Consider the following 17843-nt stretch of genomic DNA (forward strand, 5'->3'; position numbering starts at 1 on the left):
GCTGGTTTATAGAAAAATGTCTTAAAGCAGCTTTGCAAATTAAGTTCACATATATCTGCCTGCCTTCTCGAGAATGCAAAATGAGAGTTACTACTCTCTTCCATCCAGGAGAATGGAAGGGTAGCTTTTTTGCAAATCTGACCTTTCAACTTCTTTTAAACAAAAGTGTTGTGAGGGTACAACTTGTATCATTTTGTAATCCATTCATTCATTCACTCATTTAACAAATATGTATTGAGCTCTCCTTACATGAAAAGTACAGTCCAAGACCTTGGGAATGAGCACAGCAACCCCCAAGGAACTCAGAAGGGAACAAGTCAGGTTAACAAACATCTGTAATCAAAAGAGGAGAGAGCAAAAATGGAAGCAGGTGAAGAACTGATCTCCTTCTACTTCTGGGATGTATGCCCAAAGTACAGAGCAGGTATGGTGAAAAGGAGTTGTAAAATGGAGCCAGGGCTCTTCTCTCTCTGTGAATTTTGGCGTGGTATGGCCACAGGATGACTAATAAATAGAACTCTCCAGGGAAGTAGAATAAATTGCATGGAAGAGAGATCATCAGGATAATAAACATATAGCATCTCTCTTGGTCCCCGAGTGCTCAGATCATCTAAAGCCTCCAGCTCTGGTACCAGAAATCAGAATAGTGGCTTTCCAGGTGCGTCACTGGCCAGAGGTAGTGCTGGAACGAGGGAGGATGGGAAACATGACCCCAATCCCATCCACCTTCTGAGCCACATCCACCTAGGTTCTAAGTCCCTCATCCTGGCTTACTGGTTGGCCCAATAAAAGTAAAGGCAAACCTGAGAGTGGAGAGGTCTGTCACAGGAGTTGAGAAATGGCCACAGGAGTGGAAGTTACTCATAACATTTAAGGCTATGCTACCCTGTGTTAGGATGACCACAGAGCAAACTAACATAGGCAACAATAAAGCCCAAGCCAGCAAGTTGAAATAGACACTCTGCCCCTAATAGGGGTCTGTAAATACCAGTTGAATGGATGAATCAATTGCATATGCATGCACCATATTCTTCCAGCCCAAGATTTGATTTGGTTTCCATGGCTAGAGGCCAGATGCCTACTGAGAAGTCTTCCAAATCACCAGTCTTGATCTTTTCTTAACTGCTCCCAGGGGATCCAGAGACTGACTCTGGTATCTGGCACAAGCAGCATGGCACTGTGCCCTGAGAGGGCCAATGCACTATTCATATTGGCTTTGGGTCCAGGCACCCGCTATGCAGAGCCTACCACCCAGATGGTATAGACTCAGATTCCAGTCCATTTGGAAAGGCCAGGTCCTGCCAACTCCATCTCCAAGGAGACAGTCTATACAGAACCCACATGCCAAACTACCCGGGACTTTGCCAACCAAAAGATGGTGAGTGGTCCTGTCCTGTAAGCCCCACCTAAAATACGCAGCAGATGGGAAATGGGGGCAGGAGGTGGAGAACAGCTGGATGGCATTTGCTACATAATAGCTCTTGAGGGATTTGAAAATCATTGTTTAATTTCCCTTCCCACCTCATGTAAACAAATGTCCTATACCAGGGGTGTGGAAATCAGAATGTTAAGTGGTAAAGCTTATCTTCATAGCTCTCCAGACTTCTTCTTCATGACCACCAACACACACACACACACACACACACACACACACACGCGCACACTTGCAAAAACACATGCATTCACTTTCAGCCACAGGACAATGCTGCTGACTCAACCTAAGGTGTTATTTCATTTACTGTGTATCTAAAGCCTTGTCAGGAGCCCAAGCTTCTTCTCTCAAGTCTCTTTTAAAAATTAAATCTGGCTCTTTGGGACTGCAGCAGGAAAACTGAATTTGAGATACAGTAATTCAAGATATTTATATCCTTTCGTCATTTGCTCAGTTGGTCTTCTGCAGCTGTGGTTTGTTAGGGATTATCCCACCAGAAGGGATAGCAGAAATACACATATTTAATAAGAATTTTTTTCCTCCATTTCTTTCCCTGACTCTAAATAGCCACTTGGAGAGAGGGGGGGCTGTACCATAGGAGATAATCTGAGGGGCCAGGAACAGTTGCCCAAGAGCTGGAAGCTTCAGGCCAGCCTGGAGGGAGGAGGGAGATGAGAGCCTGGAAGAGCTGGAGCTGGATCCTGGTCCCCAAAGTTGAAGAGAGGAGAGTGGTTCTGATGATGCCCCTTTATAGGAGAATTTAAAGCCCACTTCTGCTTTCTTTAGCCCCTAGTCTAAAGGCCAGGTGTTCTGTGGTCTGGACAATCCATTATCTACCTTCTTCATCGCTTCTGGGTACATTCCCTTCGGCCCCAGAGAGAAGCTCGGGACCCTGGAGGACTCCTGATACTCCCACACCGAAGCCATGGAGCCTCCTTCTTATAGGCAGGAGGGCAGGTAGTTACCTGGGAAGGGCTGACACACCTGCAGGTCCCAGTGGCCCTTAAACATCGAGGCTCTTTGCCTCAATCCTAAATCACTTCTAGGTGCACAAACACTCAGGGCTACATTTCCATTCGCCTTCTGACTCCAGTTAATAGTGTTACCTCCAGGTCACAGACATAGAAAACAAGCTTATGGTTACCAAAGGGGAAAGTAGGGAGTGGGGGATAAATTAGGAGTTTGGGGTTCACAGATACACACTACTATACATAAAATAGAAAAACAACAAGGTCCTACCGTATAGCACAGGGAACTATATTCAATATCTTGTAATAAACCGTAATGGAAAAGAATCTGAAAAAGAATATGTATACATATACAAATGAATCACTTTGCTGTCCACCAGAAACTAACACAACATTGTAAATTAACTATACTTCAATTAAAGAAAAAAGAAAAAAATAACCACATCCCAGGGATCTTTGGTTGGGGTGTTTGCACACGTGTTTCTTGAGTCTCTTTTGCAATAATCCCTCAGTCCAGGCAGAGGTTTTTTCTTCTTTACCAGAGAAAAGAGAGAGAAAAAGCACAAGACTCTCCTTCTCTTTAAAAGCTGTGCCCTTTCAGTTGAGAGCCACTCACTCCAGCTCTCTGCAATGTGGCAAAATCTCCCCAAGTGAACCCATCGCATTCTGGGAGCTCAGCATAAAAATTACAGCTGCCTTAGAGGCCACCTGACCCTGATGCATCAAGCCCTGGAGTGAGGCCAAACAACCACTTAAAATGACAATCCTGGGCAAAGTGGCACAATGACATGTTAAAAATATATAGATGGATATAGATGTGATATGAAAATATATATTTTTCCTGCTCTCACTGAGAGAAGCAGGCATGTTAAAGGTATTAACAATTAGTGTTCCTCTCTGGAAGGATCCTCTAGTTATGTCCTTTGGGCTCCAGACAGGAAGTGAGAATCATGCAGCAAAGCAAAATTAATCCAGACAAAATGAAATGATGCAGTTGAGGTATCTGGGATGGTGGGGCCCAGAGGGCATGAGGTAGTTACCTGTCTCCTGCCCTTGTCCTCCCCAGGTTTCTGTGGGGCAGGAGAGGCTTTGTTTGAAGAGGATGGTTGCTGCGGGAACCAGGAGCTACCAAAAGCAGAGTGAGTTTTTCATTTCTGAGGAGCAAAACACCCAGGGAGGAAATCTCTGTGCAATGTGCCTCCAAACTGCTGTCCCTGACTTCCTAGGGCACCTGGAAATTGGTGGAAAGCTTGGCATGCGTACACAGAAGGCACAGATGTGGCTACCCCAACCCTGGCCCCATCGGGGCTGGCTCCAGACATGCAGAGTTAGAGGTGACTCGGGCTGAGATCTGAGGTCATCTGTCCCCAGCAGATGCCCCTCCTGTGCTAGGGGGATGGAAATTCCCCAGACTAGGTTCTTTCCTCAGGAGTGGAAAGACAGAAACAGCTTTGCCTTTGTTTCCAGATTTTAATTCCCTAGAATCTGCCCCAAGGGTAATGTCTTTTTGTTCTTTTTTCCAAAATAATTCCTCAGTTCAGACAAGAGAAAAACCTTTTTGCTCTTTCCTGTTTAAGGACAGAAGGTGACTTTTCTACTCTTAAAATACAGTACTTTTCTATTTCAAACCACTTGCTTTGGCTCTTCATAGTGTGATGTAAAATTCCTGGTACTGACAGACTCACAGATCAAATTTCCAGAGTGAAAGAGTAATTTGGTAATGCACTCTAGTGTTTTCCAGCCCCCTTTGGGCTTGCTGGCAACCACACTGTAGCTTTTGCTCTCAGCTCCACCATTTACTGCTCTCTCCCTATACTTTTCACTTTTATTTTTGCTTTTGGAGTTCTAATGTCTGCCTTTTTAAACTTTTTGAAAAAATTTGTATTGAGATATAACCTACACTCAGTAAAGTGTACACTAATCTTACCCGTACAGCTCAGTGAATGTTTTTTTGTGAATATACCATATAATCGTCCACCCAGCGCCCTCCCCTACCATGTCCACAACACTTCCTCCCTGCCTGGATGTAACCCCATTTTCACATCTATCACTGTAGGTGAGATTTGTCTTTTCTAGACTTTCATATGAATGGAATCATCCAGTATGTACTCTCTCATGCGTGTTTTTTTTCATTCAGCGTTATATTTTGAAGATTCATCCATGTTGTTGCATGTATCAATAGGTTTCTTATTTTAACACTGTGTAGCTCATTTCAGGAATATATAGAATTTATCTATTCTCCTGAATAGATATTTGATGAATATTTGAATTGTTTCTAGTTTGGGCTAACACGAATAAAGCTGCCCTGAACATTCTTTACACATTGGGGTTTTGTTATTGTTGTTGTTTGGTGGACATATGCTCTCATTTTGGGGGGTACACCTAGGAGTGGAATTGCTGAGTCATAGGGTATGTGTATGTTTAAGCTTTAGTAGATGCTTCCAAACCCCACATTCCAAGGAGCTGTAACAATTGGCACTCCTGTCCGCAATGTGTGAGCGTTCCGGTAGCTCCATATCCTCTCCAACACTCAGTTTTGTCTCTCTATCTACTTATAGTTATTTACACATGAAGTTGCTGCATGTCTGCTTACCTGGGGTCCCTTCCCCCTTAACTACACCTTTAATTCCTCAAAATATTCTATATAGGGATTACAGGGTAAAACTCCCCTGGGCTGTACTGATGTTAAAACTGCAAGTTCTGTGTCCCAGGACCACTCCTAGTCCTTTCCTGGGCAAACTGGGATGGCTGGTCACCCTAAATATGGTATAATGCAAAGGAAAGAGGTTTTGGCAAGGAACTGACCTGGTTTGAATCCTATTCACCTACTAGCTGTGTGAAATCAGTTAAGGGAAAGAGTGACGGACAGATGGATAGATATGTGACAGAACAAATATAGTAAAATGTTAATGGTACAACCTGGGTGATGGGTATACATGTGGTAACTGTAAAATTCTTTCAACTATGCTGTATGTTTGGAAATAATAAAATGTTGGGGAAAAGACAAAGTAGGGGTAACGCTGCTTGGTTCTGGGGTACCAGATCTCAGAACTCAGAGGAAGCTAGTTTTTCCATGTCATGGAGCCACTAAAGAAAACAAATGCCTACATTCTTCTGGTCTTCACATTTCAGTTGCCCCGCCAAGTTCTTCTATTTCTTAAAATCCTTTCAGAAGACGAGAGACAAGAGAAAATAGCAAATCAGAGCAAATGGACGGAACTTGTCTTTAAATTCCAGCAGTCACATTGCTTTGCTCAGAGTTGTCTCGCAAACAGAACTGGAAGCTTGGTGTCACATTCCCCCTTCCCCTGCCGACCTCCTGCTGGCCTCAGATAGACTAAGCTGGACCGTTACCCATGACCTGATGCCTTCTTGAGCCATATTCTCCAGCCTCTCTGCTTCTAACTTTGCTGTCATCGCTGGCAAAGCCGACTTACTTTTATCCTCTTTCAAAGCCATCTCCTGTTCCCATGGCAACTTACTGGGGGTCTTCTATCACCATGGGAACATGGCTGCTGGATTTAAATACACCTTATCACCACAGCATTAAAAATATGGGGAGAGAGGGAGTCTGGTTGTCAGGGAAACAGAATTCAGGTCTTCTCCATGAGAGATGGGCTGGGGAAAAGGAAGTGCTGTTGGGAGTTTAGAATCAATGCCACACCTAATCCTGGTCCTTCTGGGATGGCCACACACTTACTGTGCAGATACTATGGTGTGTGTGTGTGTGTGTGTGTGTGTGTGTGTATGTGTGTGTGTGTGTGTGTGTTAGAGAAATTGTCTTTCCATCATGGACATATGAAGAACCTCATCGGAAGGCAACTTGGAGATTTCAAGGGTCTCAGAGGACACTCTAATAGCTCAGCCTGACGATATAGGGATATCATGGTCTCCCCCTCTCTCTCTCTCCACCCCCCTCTCTCTTTCTCTCCCCCCACCCCCACAATCACAGTAGGGAACCTTCCTTGTCATCAAGAGGACAGCAATTCCATGGTGAACATCCCAGGAAAAGCAAACCAAAAGAGAGAACTGCGTATAAAACAAAAGGGCATAAAAAGGGTTTAAGTGATGGGAAATAGGAATGCCATCCTTGACATGGATAGAGTGTACCTGAAAAAGACCAGTACTCTTTATTCTGTGTCACCTGTTTGTCCTTGAGGCAAATGGGACACTCAATCAGTCAACCACCTTGTCAGAGGGATAGTAAACGAGTATTGTGGGCACCTACCTTCCTAATCACAGTGGGGAGCTGTCGTGCAAAGGAAGATGCTTGCCCCCTCCCCAGGCAGAAGAAAGAAAACATATGGAAGACACACGTAGCTCATAGATCACAGGCTTCCAAGGACCAGAAGCACCCAGTAGTGTGAAGCTCATTGTCACTGCATACACATTCAAAGAAACAAAACAAACGCCACCTAATTAATCTCTATGTCATTACTATCCAAGTGTTCAGGCGCTTATGCACATCTGGGAATTTTATCTCTAGTAGTCTTAGTCCCAGGAAGAAATATGGACAAACATGTCCCAGGCTCAGCTGGCAGCTCTTCTCCCTTTTCAGCGGCTTCCAGGGTCCCAGGGCCCTCAGACTGTCATAAAGTTGCTCAGAGCCACCCATAATGACATCCTGCCCAGCTGAACCCCCTTCTGAGACCCATTCCACACACAGCTCCTGCCATCTCATCATGTCAACGTTTACCTCTTCTCTCTCAAGCGTGGAGTAGAGGAAAGAGAAAGCGCTCTGTTCTTAGAAAATGCTGGGTTTGAATCACAGCTTGCCACCTTCTAGATTTGTGAGTTTGGAGGAATCTCTTATTTAAGTTTATATTACTAAAATAAACTTACAAGATGATTCTAAGGATTAGATGACATATGAACATGAAAATGCTCTGCAAACAAAGGACATAATGCCCTGACAAGGACTGATTTTTCAACCTCCTGGGTAGCACACTTCCGGTCTAACAGGGTGCCTTGGACTATAGGAGTGATTCTGAGGGGTGTCAGTTCAGGTCAGAGCTGGGGATGTGGACATTTCCGGTTGTGAACTAATGGAGGGCAGGGGCCAGCCCCAGGGCCCAGCACTGTGCTAGGTTTATAGTAAGTTCAACAGTGGCTGCTCATTCAGAGGTTGGTGCTGTTGACTGGGATCTTTGCTGCCCTTCACATTACTTCACACAGGTGGGTGGCAGTGTGTCCACCATACCCTGGTGCAAGACCTCTTCAGCAGTGAGAGTCAAATTGCCCAGGTCCAGACTGAGCAGGTCCAGCTGCAGGGGGAGTGCAGGAGGGCTATGAATTGCGACTCCTCCAGGACTGACATGATTCATATCCTGGCTGCCAGAAGGGGACCTCTCTGTAGCTTTTGACTCCATTATCTTGAGCTCACTGCCTACCCTGGCCACTGCTCCATTTTCTCCTCTTAACATTTGTCCACTTGCCAGGCCAGCTTAGTAATAGCTCCAAGAAAGACAGATTATCAGTCCCTCTCCAGAAAGAACCAATTATTCATGGCCTCAGCTAGAGTTTTATGAAAGAAAAAATGTGGCAAGAAGAGTGCTACTTCCTGCTGCACCTGGGAGGCTTTGCCTGAGAGTAGAATCTAGGCGTGGAGTGGGCCAGAGCAAGAGGTAGTATGTGAGATGGAATGGCATCAGAAGGAGGATGCAGGATTTGGACAACAGGATGCAGGGGTGGAATCAGGAAATCGCCTGGCAACAGGCTCCCAGACCATCAGCTGTGTGTACCACCAGGGGCATGTGGCAGTGTGCCTGGGGCAAAACTACAAAGTACATGCAAATTGTACCCTTTGGTGAGTCAATTAAAACCTCATTTTTATAGTAAAAATAAATAAGGATATATTTTGATGCAAAGTACAATTTTTTTGCATGAATTGTTAAGAAAGCAACTGAGACTTCCAATTTTTTTCTTGCTGCTCAGTCATCAGGTCATGCCCCTAGAGCTCTGGAGGTATGAATTTGCTCTTTTCTGACATTAGGGTATTTCATTAAATCATGCATTCATCCATTTATTCATTCAACAAATATTTATTGAGTGACAACTATGAGTTAGGCACAAGAGATGCAGCAGGGAGAAAAACACAACTGGACCTTGAGTTCATGGAGTTTATACTCTAGGGGAAATCTTTGAAAGCATTGATGAACCCAGATTCTCTCATTTGTGTTTGAAGATCAGGCCAGGGGAAATGGTGAGCTTCCTTTCTGGTCACCAAATACACAGGCAGAGATTAGATAAGCAAAAGTTGCTTGTTGAATGAATGAGTGAATGATGAATGGTTTTCAACATTGGATGAGGAGGCCTACTGGCTGACTCTGAAAGTGCTTTGCCATTCCTGACTCTGTGCCTTCTCTCCCCTGTGCCTTGTGGACCTGGCGGGGAGATGCCCTTGGCCCTGGAGGGGTTTCTGGAGCTCCTTTCTATCTGCCTCTTTTAGTCTTCTGCCTTGATCCCTTGAAGTCAAACTCAGCTTCCTCCTGGAGCCTGGGCAGTCCAGAGTCTCCAAGCCTTTCCCTCACCTATGTCTCTCTTAGCCAGTCAGGCAGTGGAATCCTAATGGGCCAAGAATCTGAAAAAATAAAATACAATTGGCTGTTTGTTGGAGATAAAAAAGGAAAACTAAACATTTCTCTCTTGGTCCTGTTTAGGCCACTGAATGCATTCGATCCAAACATGGCAGAAGGCCCAGCAAAGGCAGGTGGTTCCTAAGCAAAGATGTCTAGAACTCCGGCTCTGAAAGGCAGCATCCAAAGTGGTCCAGCCCAGAAAAAAGGAGAGGGGATGCAGGGTCTACACACTCTTCCCTCCAGATGGGGTTGGGCATGAGAGTAAAGGGCTCCAGATGGCCCAGGCCCCTGTGGTGTGACCATTCCCAGTGGCCCCTTTGGAGGTGTGTGTGTGTGTGTGTGTAGCATTCACAGAACAATTTGGGCACGTTCATGTACATCACACATTTAACCCTCACAACAACTCACCCAGAGGAGGCGGCATTGTTATCCTTTGAGTAAATAAAACTGAGTTTCCCAGGGGGAGAGCAAGTCTCTGGTTCCAGGTCTAGGGTACCACGATGCCTCTCCCCTTTAGCTCCCACACAGTGTGGGCTTCAAAGACAGAATAATTCAAATTCCCGACTCCTTCCAGGTGGAAGAGGTACCTGGCTCTAAGAAGACCCCTCTGCCAGAGTGGCTCACTGTCAGGCCCCACAGGAAGAAGCTGAGGCCCTTAAGTGCTCAAGAAACTGCTGGCTCCAGGCAAAGAGACGAAGCTGGCCCTGGACTCGTAAAAGAGCCACTGCACTTGAGCAGGGCCCCCTGGGCTGCTGAGCTGCTCCACATGCAGGCCTGGGGTGGGTGCCACCTTCCCAGGCTGCTAGGTGAGCATCTCTGATGTTAAGTGAGGGGGCAGCTCCAGAGCCATCTCTCCCCTCCCAGCTCCCAGCACCTCTGGCATAGAAGCCCCACTCAGCACCAGGGAGATATCATTCCTCACTTTTCACCTTTCCAGGTAATCTATCACCCAGAAACAGGGTTATGGAGAGTTGTTTAACGTCGAAATGACTCTTGTGGGGAGCTGGAAGAATAAACCTGTCTCTAAGGCGCCATGTCTCATTCTGGCTGCAAGGAAGGGACAAGGAGGGAAGTGTGGCAGGGGAGGTGGGACAGGAAGGGGGCGCCAGCGGAGGTGAAGAGGCCCTGCAGAGAGAGGGATCGGCAGTGCTGTGGTTACTGGCTGAGGAGCTGGTGCCCGGGAAGGTGCGTTGAGCTTCCCTCTCACCTGGAAGCCCAACAATCCTTACACTTTCTGGGGAAATCCCTGCCACTCAGCGATATAGTTGTGTCAGAAGCCCTGGCTCCACCCTGGTGTCAGCACCTTGGAGAAGGTAGGGGATGGGGGAGAGACCTCTGCCTCAGGAGCCTGGGTTCCCACTTGGCTCTCTGCAGCTGAGGCTGGGCAGAATTGGGGTGACATCTGCACTGGGGCCTCGACCGCTTTGAGGCCAGAGGGGGAGAGGGGAATGCGGTCGTTGGGACAAAAATAATTGTTTTTTACTATGAGGGACAAGGAATTGAAAAGGATGATGTGTCTTCCTTGGGTTTCTAGGACTCAACTCTTGCCTCAGTTTTCCTCAAGTCCATTGCCACCTAGTTCTATTGCAGAGGATCATCTTCTGTCTGTTTCCTTTCACAATGAGAAGAGTCTCTTGGTCCTCGCTGGCTAAGGACCTGCTTCCTTTTTTCTTCATTTCCAATGATACAGACACGGGATCAGGACTCAGATGAAGTGAGTGAGGCACTTGCCTCTGGCATGAAATATAAGGGGGCACCAAAAAACTCAGTAATCAAGGTAAATGCTATTTTGATATAATATTTTAAAAATCAAAATTAATGCAAAAAATCCTTTATGAATAAAATATCCAAAATTTAATAAAGTTAAGATCAGTACTGAATTCTCCTTTCACCTCAAACTTCACTATGGTTCACAAAGCACAGGATACAGAACCACTCAGTGTGCTGGGCCCTGGGGGGTCTGGTGGAAAGGAGGACAGACGTGTTTCCCCCTCCCCACTTCCAATCTTCCAATCTCAGTAAAACAGAAATGAATGAGTAAACCAGCAAAGGTTGACCGTTGTGATCCATGAGACAGCCAGGGTTGGTGGTGGAGACGCTATGGATAGGAGAGTTAAAGGAGCTTGTCTGGGGATGTGATGCTTCCACTAGGAACTTGAAAGATGGGAAAGATCCAGTGTGATGAGTTGGATTGCCACCCTTCAAAATTAATATCTTGAAGCCCTAACCTCCAGCACCTCAAAATGTGACCTTATTTGGAAATGGAGTCATTGCAGATGTAATTAGTAAAGATGAGGTCATACTGGAATAGAGTGGGCCTTTTTACATAATATGACTGGTGTCTTTACAAAAGGGGGAAATTTGAACACAGGCGTGTACACAGGTAAAACGCCATGTGATGAGGAAGGCAGAGATTGGGGTGATGCTTCTACAAGCTAAGAAACAGCAAAGATTGCCAGCAAACCACCAAAAGCTAAGAAAGAGCCTGGAACAGTTGCCTCAGAAGGGCACAGTCCTCAGAAAGAAGCAATGCTGCTGATGCCTTGATCTCAGACTTGTAGCCTCCAGAACTGTGAGACAATAATTTCCGTAGTCGGTGGCACTTTGTTATGGCAGCCCTAGCAAACCAGTACATTAGCCATACAAATAGCAATGATAACAGGTGTCCAGGGAAAGTGAATAGTGTGAAAAGGCCCTGAGGTGAGCGAGGGCTCAACATGTTTGGGGAACTGGAAGAAGGTAAGTGTGTCCACAGCACAAAGAGTGAGGTCAAGGGGTGGGCAGGAGACAGGACATGCAGGACTTTCTGGAATAAGTCAGCCCTTCCCATGACCCCTTTACTCCAAGGCAACACCACTGAATCCAAATCTTTTTCAGCACCACTGAGTTGAAATTCTGCCCTTTTTAGGAGTGAGGATAGGGGTTGGGTGGGGACAAAAAAGGCAAAAAAGAATGTGAGGATTTAACAGGCCTCACCTAAGTCCCCAGTGGATGGTTCTGGACGTCCTGAGGGTTTGTTTGACAAGACCAGCCTTTGCCAATTTAGCAAGTCACTGAGTACCTGCTCTTAATGATCAAGACATTCGCCACCAATGCCATCCAAGTGAAGACTTCAGATGAGAATCTGGAAGTGGGGAACCAGGAAGCAGAGAGAAAGATTGACATTGTGAAAATCCCTGATGGGGAGTGGGTAGGAGGACAAAAGAAGTATTGAAAGTCTGATAAACTGGACCTTCTTCCTCCTTGCCCTCTCTTTCACAGAAAGTCAAGTTGAATCAGAAAGGGAGTTGGCAGGAGAGTTTGTCCTGTTGGCACCACTACCAGGGACCCCTCTAGCCTCCTGGACGCCTGCACTCCAGCTGATTCTCACTGGGATCCCATCCTTAATGGCAGCTCCCAGGGCTTGTCCAGAGGCCCTGGATGGGAGGCACTCCCAGCCTGTAGAGGCAGCAGATGTATTCTTTAAGCACAGGGACAGCAGAATTTTCAAGCTTGGTGGTCAATGGTGTCTTCCTCTGAGCAAATCACTCCCAGGGGCAACATAACCTTCATGCTAGAGCCACGACTGCCAACTTTCTCAGCAATCTTCATCACTGGCAGGGAGGTGACACTGATCAAGAGAGGATTCTATATCTGAGTTAAAGTTTCTTACTTGTCTTCACTTATACCTGCATCCCCTCTTGTACAAGTTCTTTCTCGTCGTTAATAAAGCTGTAGGAGCCTGGAGAAGATGTCCAAGAGTGATTATTCATGCCTGAGCTAATCCCTTAGGATCCTGCTGGGAGATGGGCAGTGAGTGGCCAGAGGTCAGAGGTCAGCATCAGGAGTCCCTTGGGCTGGTTGGAACCATGAGAAGGATCCTCCCATTCAGTGCCCAAAGTGGGGCACGTGAAGCAGCATCACAGACAGCAGGATTTGGACCTGAACTGACTCCCCGGGGTTCAGGAGGAGTTTCGACAAGACACTGCACATCTTCGGAGCAGGTGGTCTCTTCTGTCTCTACAATCAAACAGAAATTTTTTGCAGCTGTTCTGTAACAGACTGCTGCCTGGGATCCTAGAACCATAGTGTTTTTGATCTCCCTCTTCTCAGTGTGGACTGCAAATCCCCAGCCTGGAAGCCCTGCCCTGTCTCTCTCTGAACACGGGGGGTCAAGGGAGGCTGGCCCTTGGGGAGTCCCAGTAGTTGCTGGAGATGTGTGTGCACAGTGGGGTGTGGAAAACAGCAGCCTCTTCTGATCTCTACACAGGGAAACCTGGGAGAGTCGCTTTAAAACCACCAGTGAAATTATCTCGTCTATTGACTAAACAGGTGAAAGAGGAAAGGAACTGTAGATTTTCCTTAAGAAACAAAGATTATCTCCTCTTATCCTTTTCTCCCCAGTAAACGTTGCCCCGAATTGGAAGTGAAATGTGTAATTTATTGTCCTACTTTAAATGTTTCTTGTAGCTATGAATATTATACTTGGATCAGATTCTATTATACTGAACTCCACTTGGGCTTTAAATTCTTTTACAACAGTGGAATTTTGTTAGAATGAGTGCATTGTTATAAATCACATTTCCAGACTCCAGCTTGGAGTTTGCATTTGGTTTTCATCTCCACAGCTCACCAGCAATGTGATCATTGCTAGCAAGTCATTTGAACTCTTTGATCCTTATTTTCATCTACCATAAATTGGACACATTAGGTATAGCTGTCCTAATAACTGTTAGCTTATTTTTTTTGATGGAATACTGATCACAATTGGAGAAGCTATTTTGGGCCCTCTGCTTATGTGGGGCAGTGGTCTGAAATCCAATTTGCTTTGGCCAATTCACCTTCTTTGTTTTCCAGCATTAGATAATCCACATCCTCTGTAACCTGCATTATGCAGGTTATGTTCAACAGCAAAGCCTGTTGTGCTGTCCTGCTCTCCCTTTGGCTCTTGTGTCATTTTCTTTTACTTTTTCCAAGATGACGTGTAGGATTTAGTTTTGGTGGCCATCTGATTTATTGATGCCGGGAAAAGAGGAGGACTCAAGCTATACACTCAGTGTCAAGTTATCTGTTGAGGGAAACTCATTTTTATTAGAAAGCTTCCCAGTGTTCATGAGTGTCCACATGTGTCTGAAGATGAGGGTAGGACTGAATTGGAGGGGAAGATTGCATCAGTCAACTCCTTTCTCTTCCTTTACAATAATATCCTGAGGTTTCTCATGGAATGCGTTGTTCAGGGAGGGGGCACTGGATTGGGAGGGACCTACAAAATGTCATAAAGAGAGAAAAAAATTAATGTATAGCTCTAAGTAAAAGGTACTTTTAACCTAGGTTGGAGACACCCAGAGCCTGCTCTTATGATGCCCACATGCCAGCCACTGCCATGAATCTTTAAGTTAAACTGTTCACCCCATGTATCTCCAGTGGGAGTGGACTTGTGGAGGCATTCTGGAGAGTAATCAGGCATGACTTCATCAGATTAAGAATACACACACCCTCTGACCCAGTAACTCCAGCGCTGGAGATAGATGGCAAAGGGGACATGTATACTCATGACAGAGTTATTTGTGGTGATGGTGAGGAGGTAAGTGCATCCTGGGCATCCATTCCTGGAGAATGGGAAGGCAAAATGTAGTGGATATACACCATGGGAGCCCGGCAGCCATTAACAGCCATTGATTAGATATAAACATAACAACATAGATGAATCTTAAAAGCAGAGCTCATGAAAAAAAGTAAGACGTGAAATGAAATCTATCACACAACATTTATACAATTTAAAAATGCATGCATACAAAACAATACCCATTTGCATTAATACATACAAATAAACAGATACACATTGAGCCATTAGAATGATTGACTGTGAGGGTGAGAGTGGGGAGATGGATATGAGAATAAAAGGGAATAAGTGATACATAAAATAAGAGGGAGGGCTTGAATGGGAAAATGTAAGAATGACTTACTCAATCCTCTGCACCTGAGGTTCAAAATAAATAAATTAATAAAAATATGAAACCTCCTAAGTTTCTGAGTTAGTCTGGGCTCCATAGTCTGTAATTTCTCAATGACTAAATGGGACCTATAGTAAAAAGAGAGGGTGTTTTACTGAATTAAAAAAACAACAAAAAAAGAACAATCTGTTTTGCACTGATCTCTCAGTTGAGTCTTACATAAATCCCTGTTGATCCTCATGGCTGTTCAACAATTCTTACATTTTTCTCTTGGATACTTCAGCTTGTGTCCCACTTGGCATCCTTTTTTAAACTTCACTCTCTCTAAGTCTCTACCTCAGTTCTGTCTTCTCCCTTCTTTTCATCACGTGAACTCACCAACAACCTCCTGGAGATCAACATCATCTGTCCCATTTAGGGCTCTTGATTGCAAACAACAGAAACTAGCCTTGTTGTCTTTAGCAAAACAAGGGTTTTATAAGGATGTAGAGACCAACAGAATCCACAAGAGGCTGGAGGAGCAAGTTTGGAAAATAAGCAGGACTTAAAGGGGGTCTGGAGGCTGGGCTGCAGGAGGAGTATGGCTGGATGGCAACACGGCTGCTGCCTCTGACCCTACTGCCACCACTGCAGGACACTGTGCTGGACAGCTGGCTGACCATGAGTGACTGTGGTAGCCAGCCTCCAAAATGGCTCCTGATGATCTTCACCCTCTGCCTGCAGTGATAGGGTTTTCCTGTATAGCCAATGGGATATTGTGCAAATGATAGTGTGTGACTTCTGAGGATAGGTTATAAAAGACATTGTGGTTTTTGCCTTTCTCTCTCTTGGATCAGTTGTTCTCATGAAAACCAGCTGCCATGCCATAGTGCACTCAAGAAGCCCTAAAGAAGAACTGAAGAACGGAAGAAGAAGAACTGAAGCCTCCAGCCAACAGCCAGTGACAAACTTTAGCCTCCTGCTAATGGCCATGTGAGTCACCTCTCTTGGAAGTGGATCCCCAGCCCACTGCAGGCCCAGCCAAAATCTTGATGGGAATCTCATGAGAGACCCTGAGCCAGAATCACGTAGCTAAGCCACTTCTCAATTCTTGACCAACAGAAATGGAAAGAATAAATATTTGTTCTTTTAAGCCACTAGGTTTTGGGGTAATTTGTTACACAGCAATAGGTAACTAATACACCTCCCCTTCATTTGTGGGTCACACTCACCACACTGAAAGATTTAGGGGGAGCTTCTGATTGAACGTGAGTCACAGGTCATACCCTGGCTTCCAGGTGCTGGTGGAATAGAGTGAGATGAAGGCAGACTCTCTCCCCTTTGCCTCTTTAGGGGGGAAGGGCACTGCTTCTGCCACCACTGCACATGAAGAAAAGCCCCCTAACTAGAAAGGTGGTTGGAGTTTGAACAGTCACAATGAAGAAAGATCCATTACCCCTTTGTACCTGAGTTCCTGCAATGCCTCTGTTCTTCTAATCACAGTCTGTCCGGATCGTCCTTCTCTTCTTCCCTTCCTTCTTGTCCCTGGGTGAGATGTGTCCTTCCTTCCCTCCAAAGCTTCCCTGAAATTCTACTTGGGCCCTTGGCCCCATTCCCCCCACAGGCCTCAGATCTTCAAATCAGCAATTACCTTCTTTCTGGCTCACATTTTAAAATGTTCCGTCTGTGTGCAAATATATTAGTTTTCATGCTCTCTCTGTGTGTGAACATCCTGTTCTGGATTATCTTCCCTTGTTTCTACTCTCCCAGAAGAAATAATCTCAGTTTGGCTCAGAGATTTTTTACACACCTTTTCATGGTGTTTCATAGTGACCCCCTGGCAGCTCAGCCTGGGTAGGAGAGCGTGGGTGAGGATGGGTCATACCTGAATGACCACAAAGCCAATGTGCATAGGCTCCATGGAGGTGGCAACAGCAGTCATGGTCCACTGACCATGCAGGTGCCCAGCTCACCCCCATCACTCAAAGCAACACTGTAGAGAGAGGTTTCTGAAGCATGAATGAGGTTACTGTAGTCCCCTTATTCACACAAGCTAGGAAATCACTAGATTGCAAACTTCTTGAGGGAGGAAACGTGTCTTGCTGCCATTCTGTTCCAGGGCCTAATATAATGTCCCAAACAGAGAAGATGCTCAACACATACATGTTGAAGGAATAGTTGAGTGAACAGATGAATGTATGGAATGTAGGGAAGGTGGGGTTACTCTGAACCCCATGCATGCGTGATTGGAATGGTTTTCCCCAAACAGGCCCTTGGGAGGGGGTGAGAATCAAACCCAGCACTGGGGAAGAGAAACACTGTGACATCAGAGGTTTCCTGGAGGAAGAGTGAGGAGGGACAAACCCGAAGCTGGAAGTCCCACTGCGAGCAGGGGCTTCTGATCTGACCTCTTACAGCAGCCCGAGGATTGACGCAGAACACTTCACTGGAGCTCACTGCAAGGCTGACACAAGATGGACCAAGAAAGGAGAAGCATAATAAAGACAGCAAGGTGATCTGCCCTCCAGATACAGCTAATGTATCTTCAGCTCCTGGTCCACTACAGGACGCAGCAGAGACCATCTCTGACCTGTACCTGCCCAACACACAGGTTCAGGCTTAGTCCTTCTGACACTGAGGATGAGCTTGAAGGTCTGAGGCTGAGACTGAGACTGACGTTTCTTCCCGAGCTCCACCCCTGAGTGCTGGGTCCCATCTGAACCCCGCCTCTTCCAGGTGGTTAACCCCAGGATTTTCCTGTTCAGGGGAGACCTTCCACCCACAGGGGAGTGGTCTTTCAGGCACCAACACAAGAAGGCAACACAGTAATTATGACCTTCCCAAGAGTGAACAGCATTTTGGAGCTGGGGGTATTTTTGTGATGATGGAGAGTGGCAGGGCCAGAGGGACAGGAGCCTAGAGATGGGAGGTGGAACTGGATGTGGTCTGAACT

General features: G+C 45.9%; 1 protein-coding gene and 1 long non-coding RNA gene across 9 annotated transcripts in view; both read left to right on the plus strand.

The window, feature by feature from the left end:
* LOC309636388 overlaps window positions 1–17843 on the plus strand; it is a 472824-nt gene that overhangs the window by 265570 nt on the left and 189411 nt on the right. The window lies entirely within an intron of this gene.
* LOC309636366 (uncharacterized protein) overlaps window positions 1–17843 on the plus strand; it is a 91729-nt gene that overhangs the window by 20374 nt on the left and 53512 nt on the right. Inside the window, exons 2-4 of one of the 8 annotated variants that reach the window (XR_014249979.1) lie at window positions 9553–9915; window positions 10513–10755; window positions 12240–12707. The exons of 4 other annotated variants lie outside the window; for them this stretch is intronic. The gene's annotated coding sequence lies outside the window, so the exon portion shown is untranslated. Of the gene's footprint in view, window positions 1–3466; window positions 3540–9552; window positions 9916–10512; window positions 10837–12239; window positions 12708–17843 lie in introns of those variants that run through there. 3 more of the 8 variants (XR_014249980.1, XR_014249981.1, XR_014249982.1) reach the window with 3 other exon arrangements.

This window comes from Balaenoptera physalus (genome assembly GCF_965194825.1).
Source record: "Balaenoptera physalus genome assembly, chromosome: 10".
In the NCBI taxonomy this organism is placed as follows: Eukaryota; Metazoa; Chordata; class Mammalia; order Artiodactyla; family Balaenopteridae; genus Balaenoptera; species Balaenoptera physalus.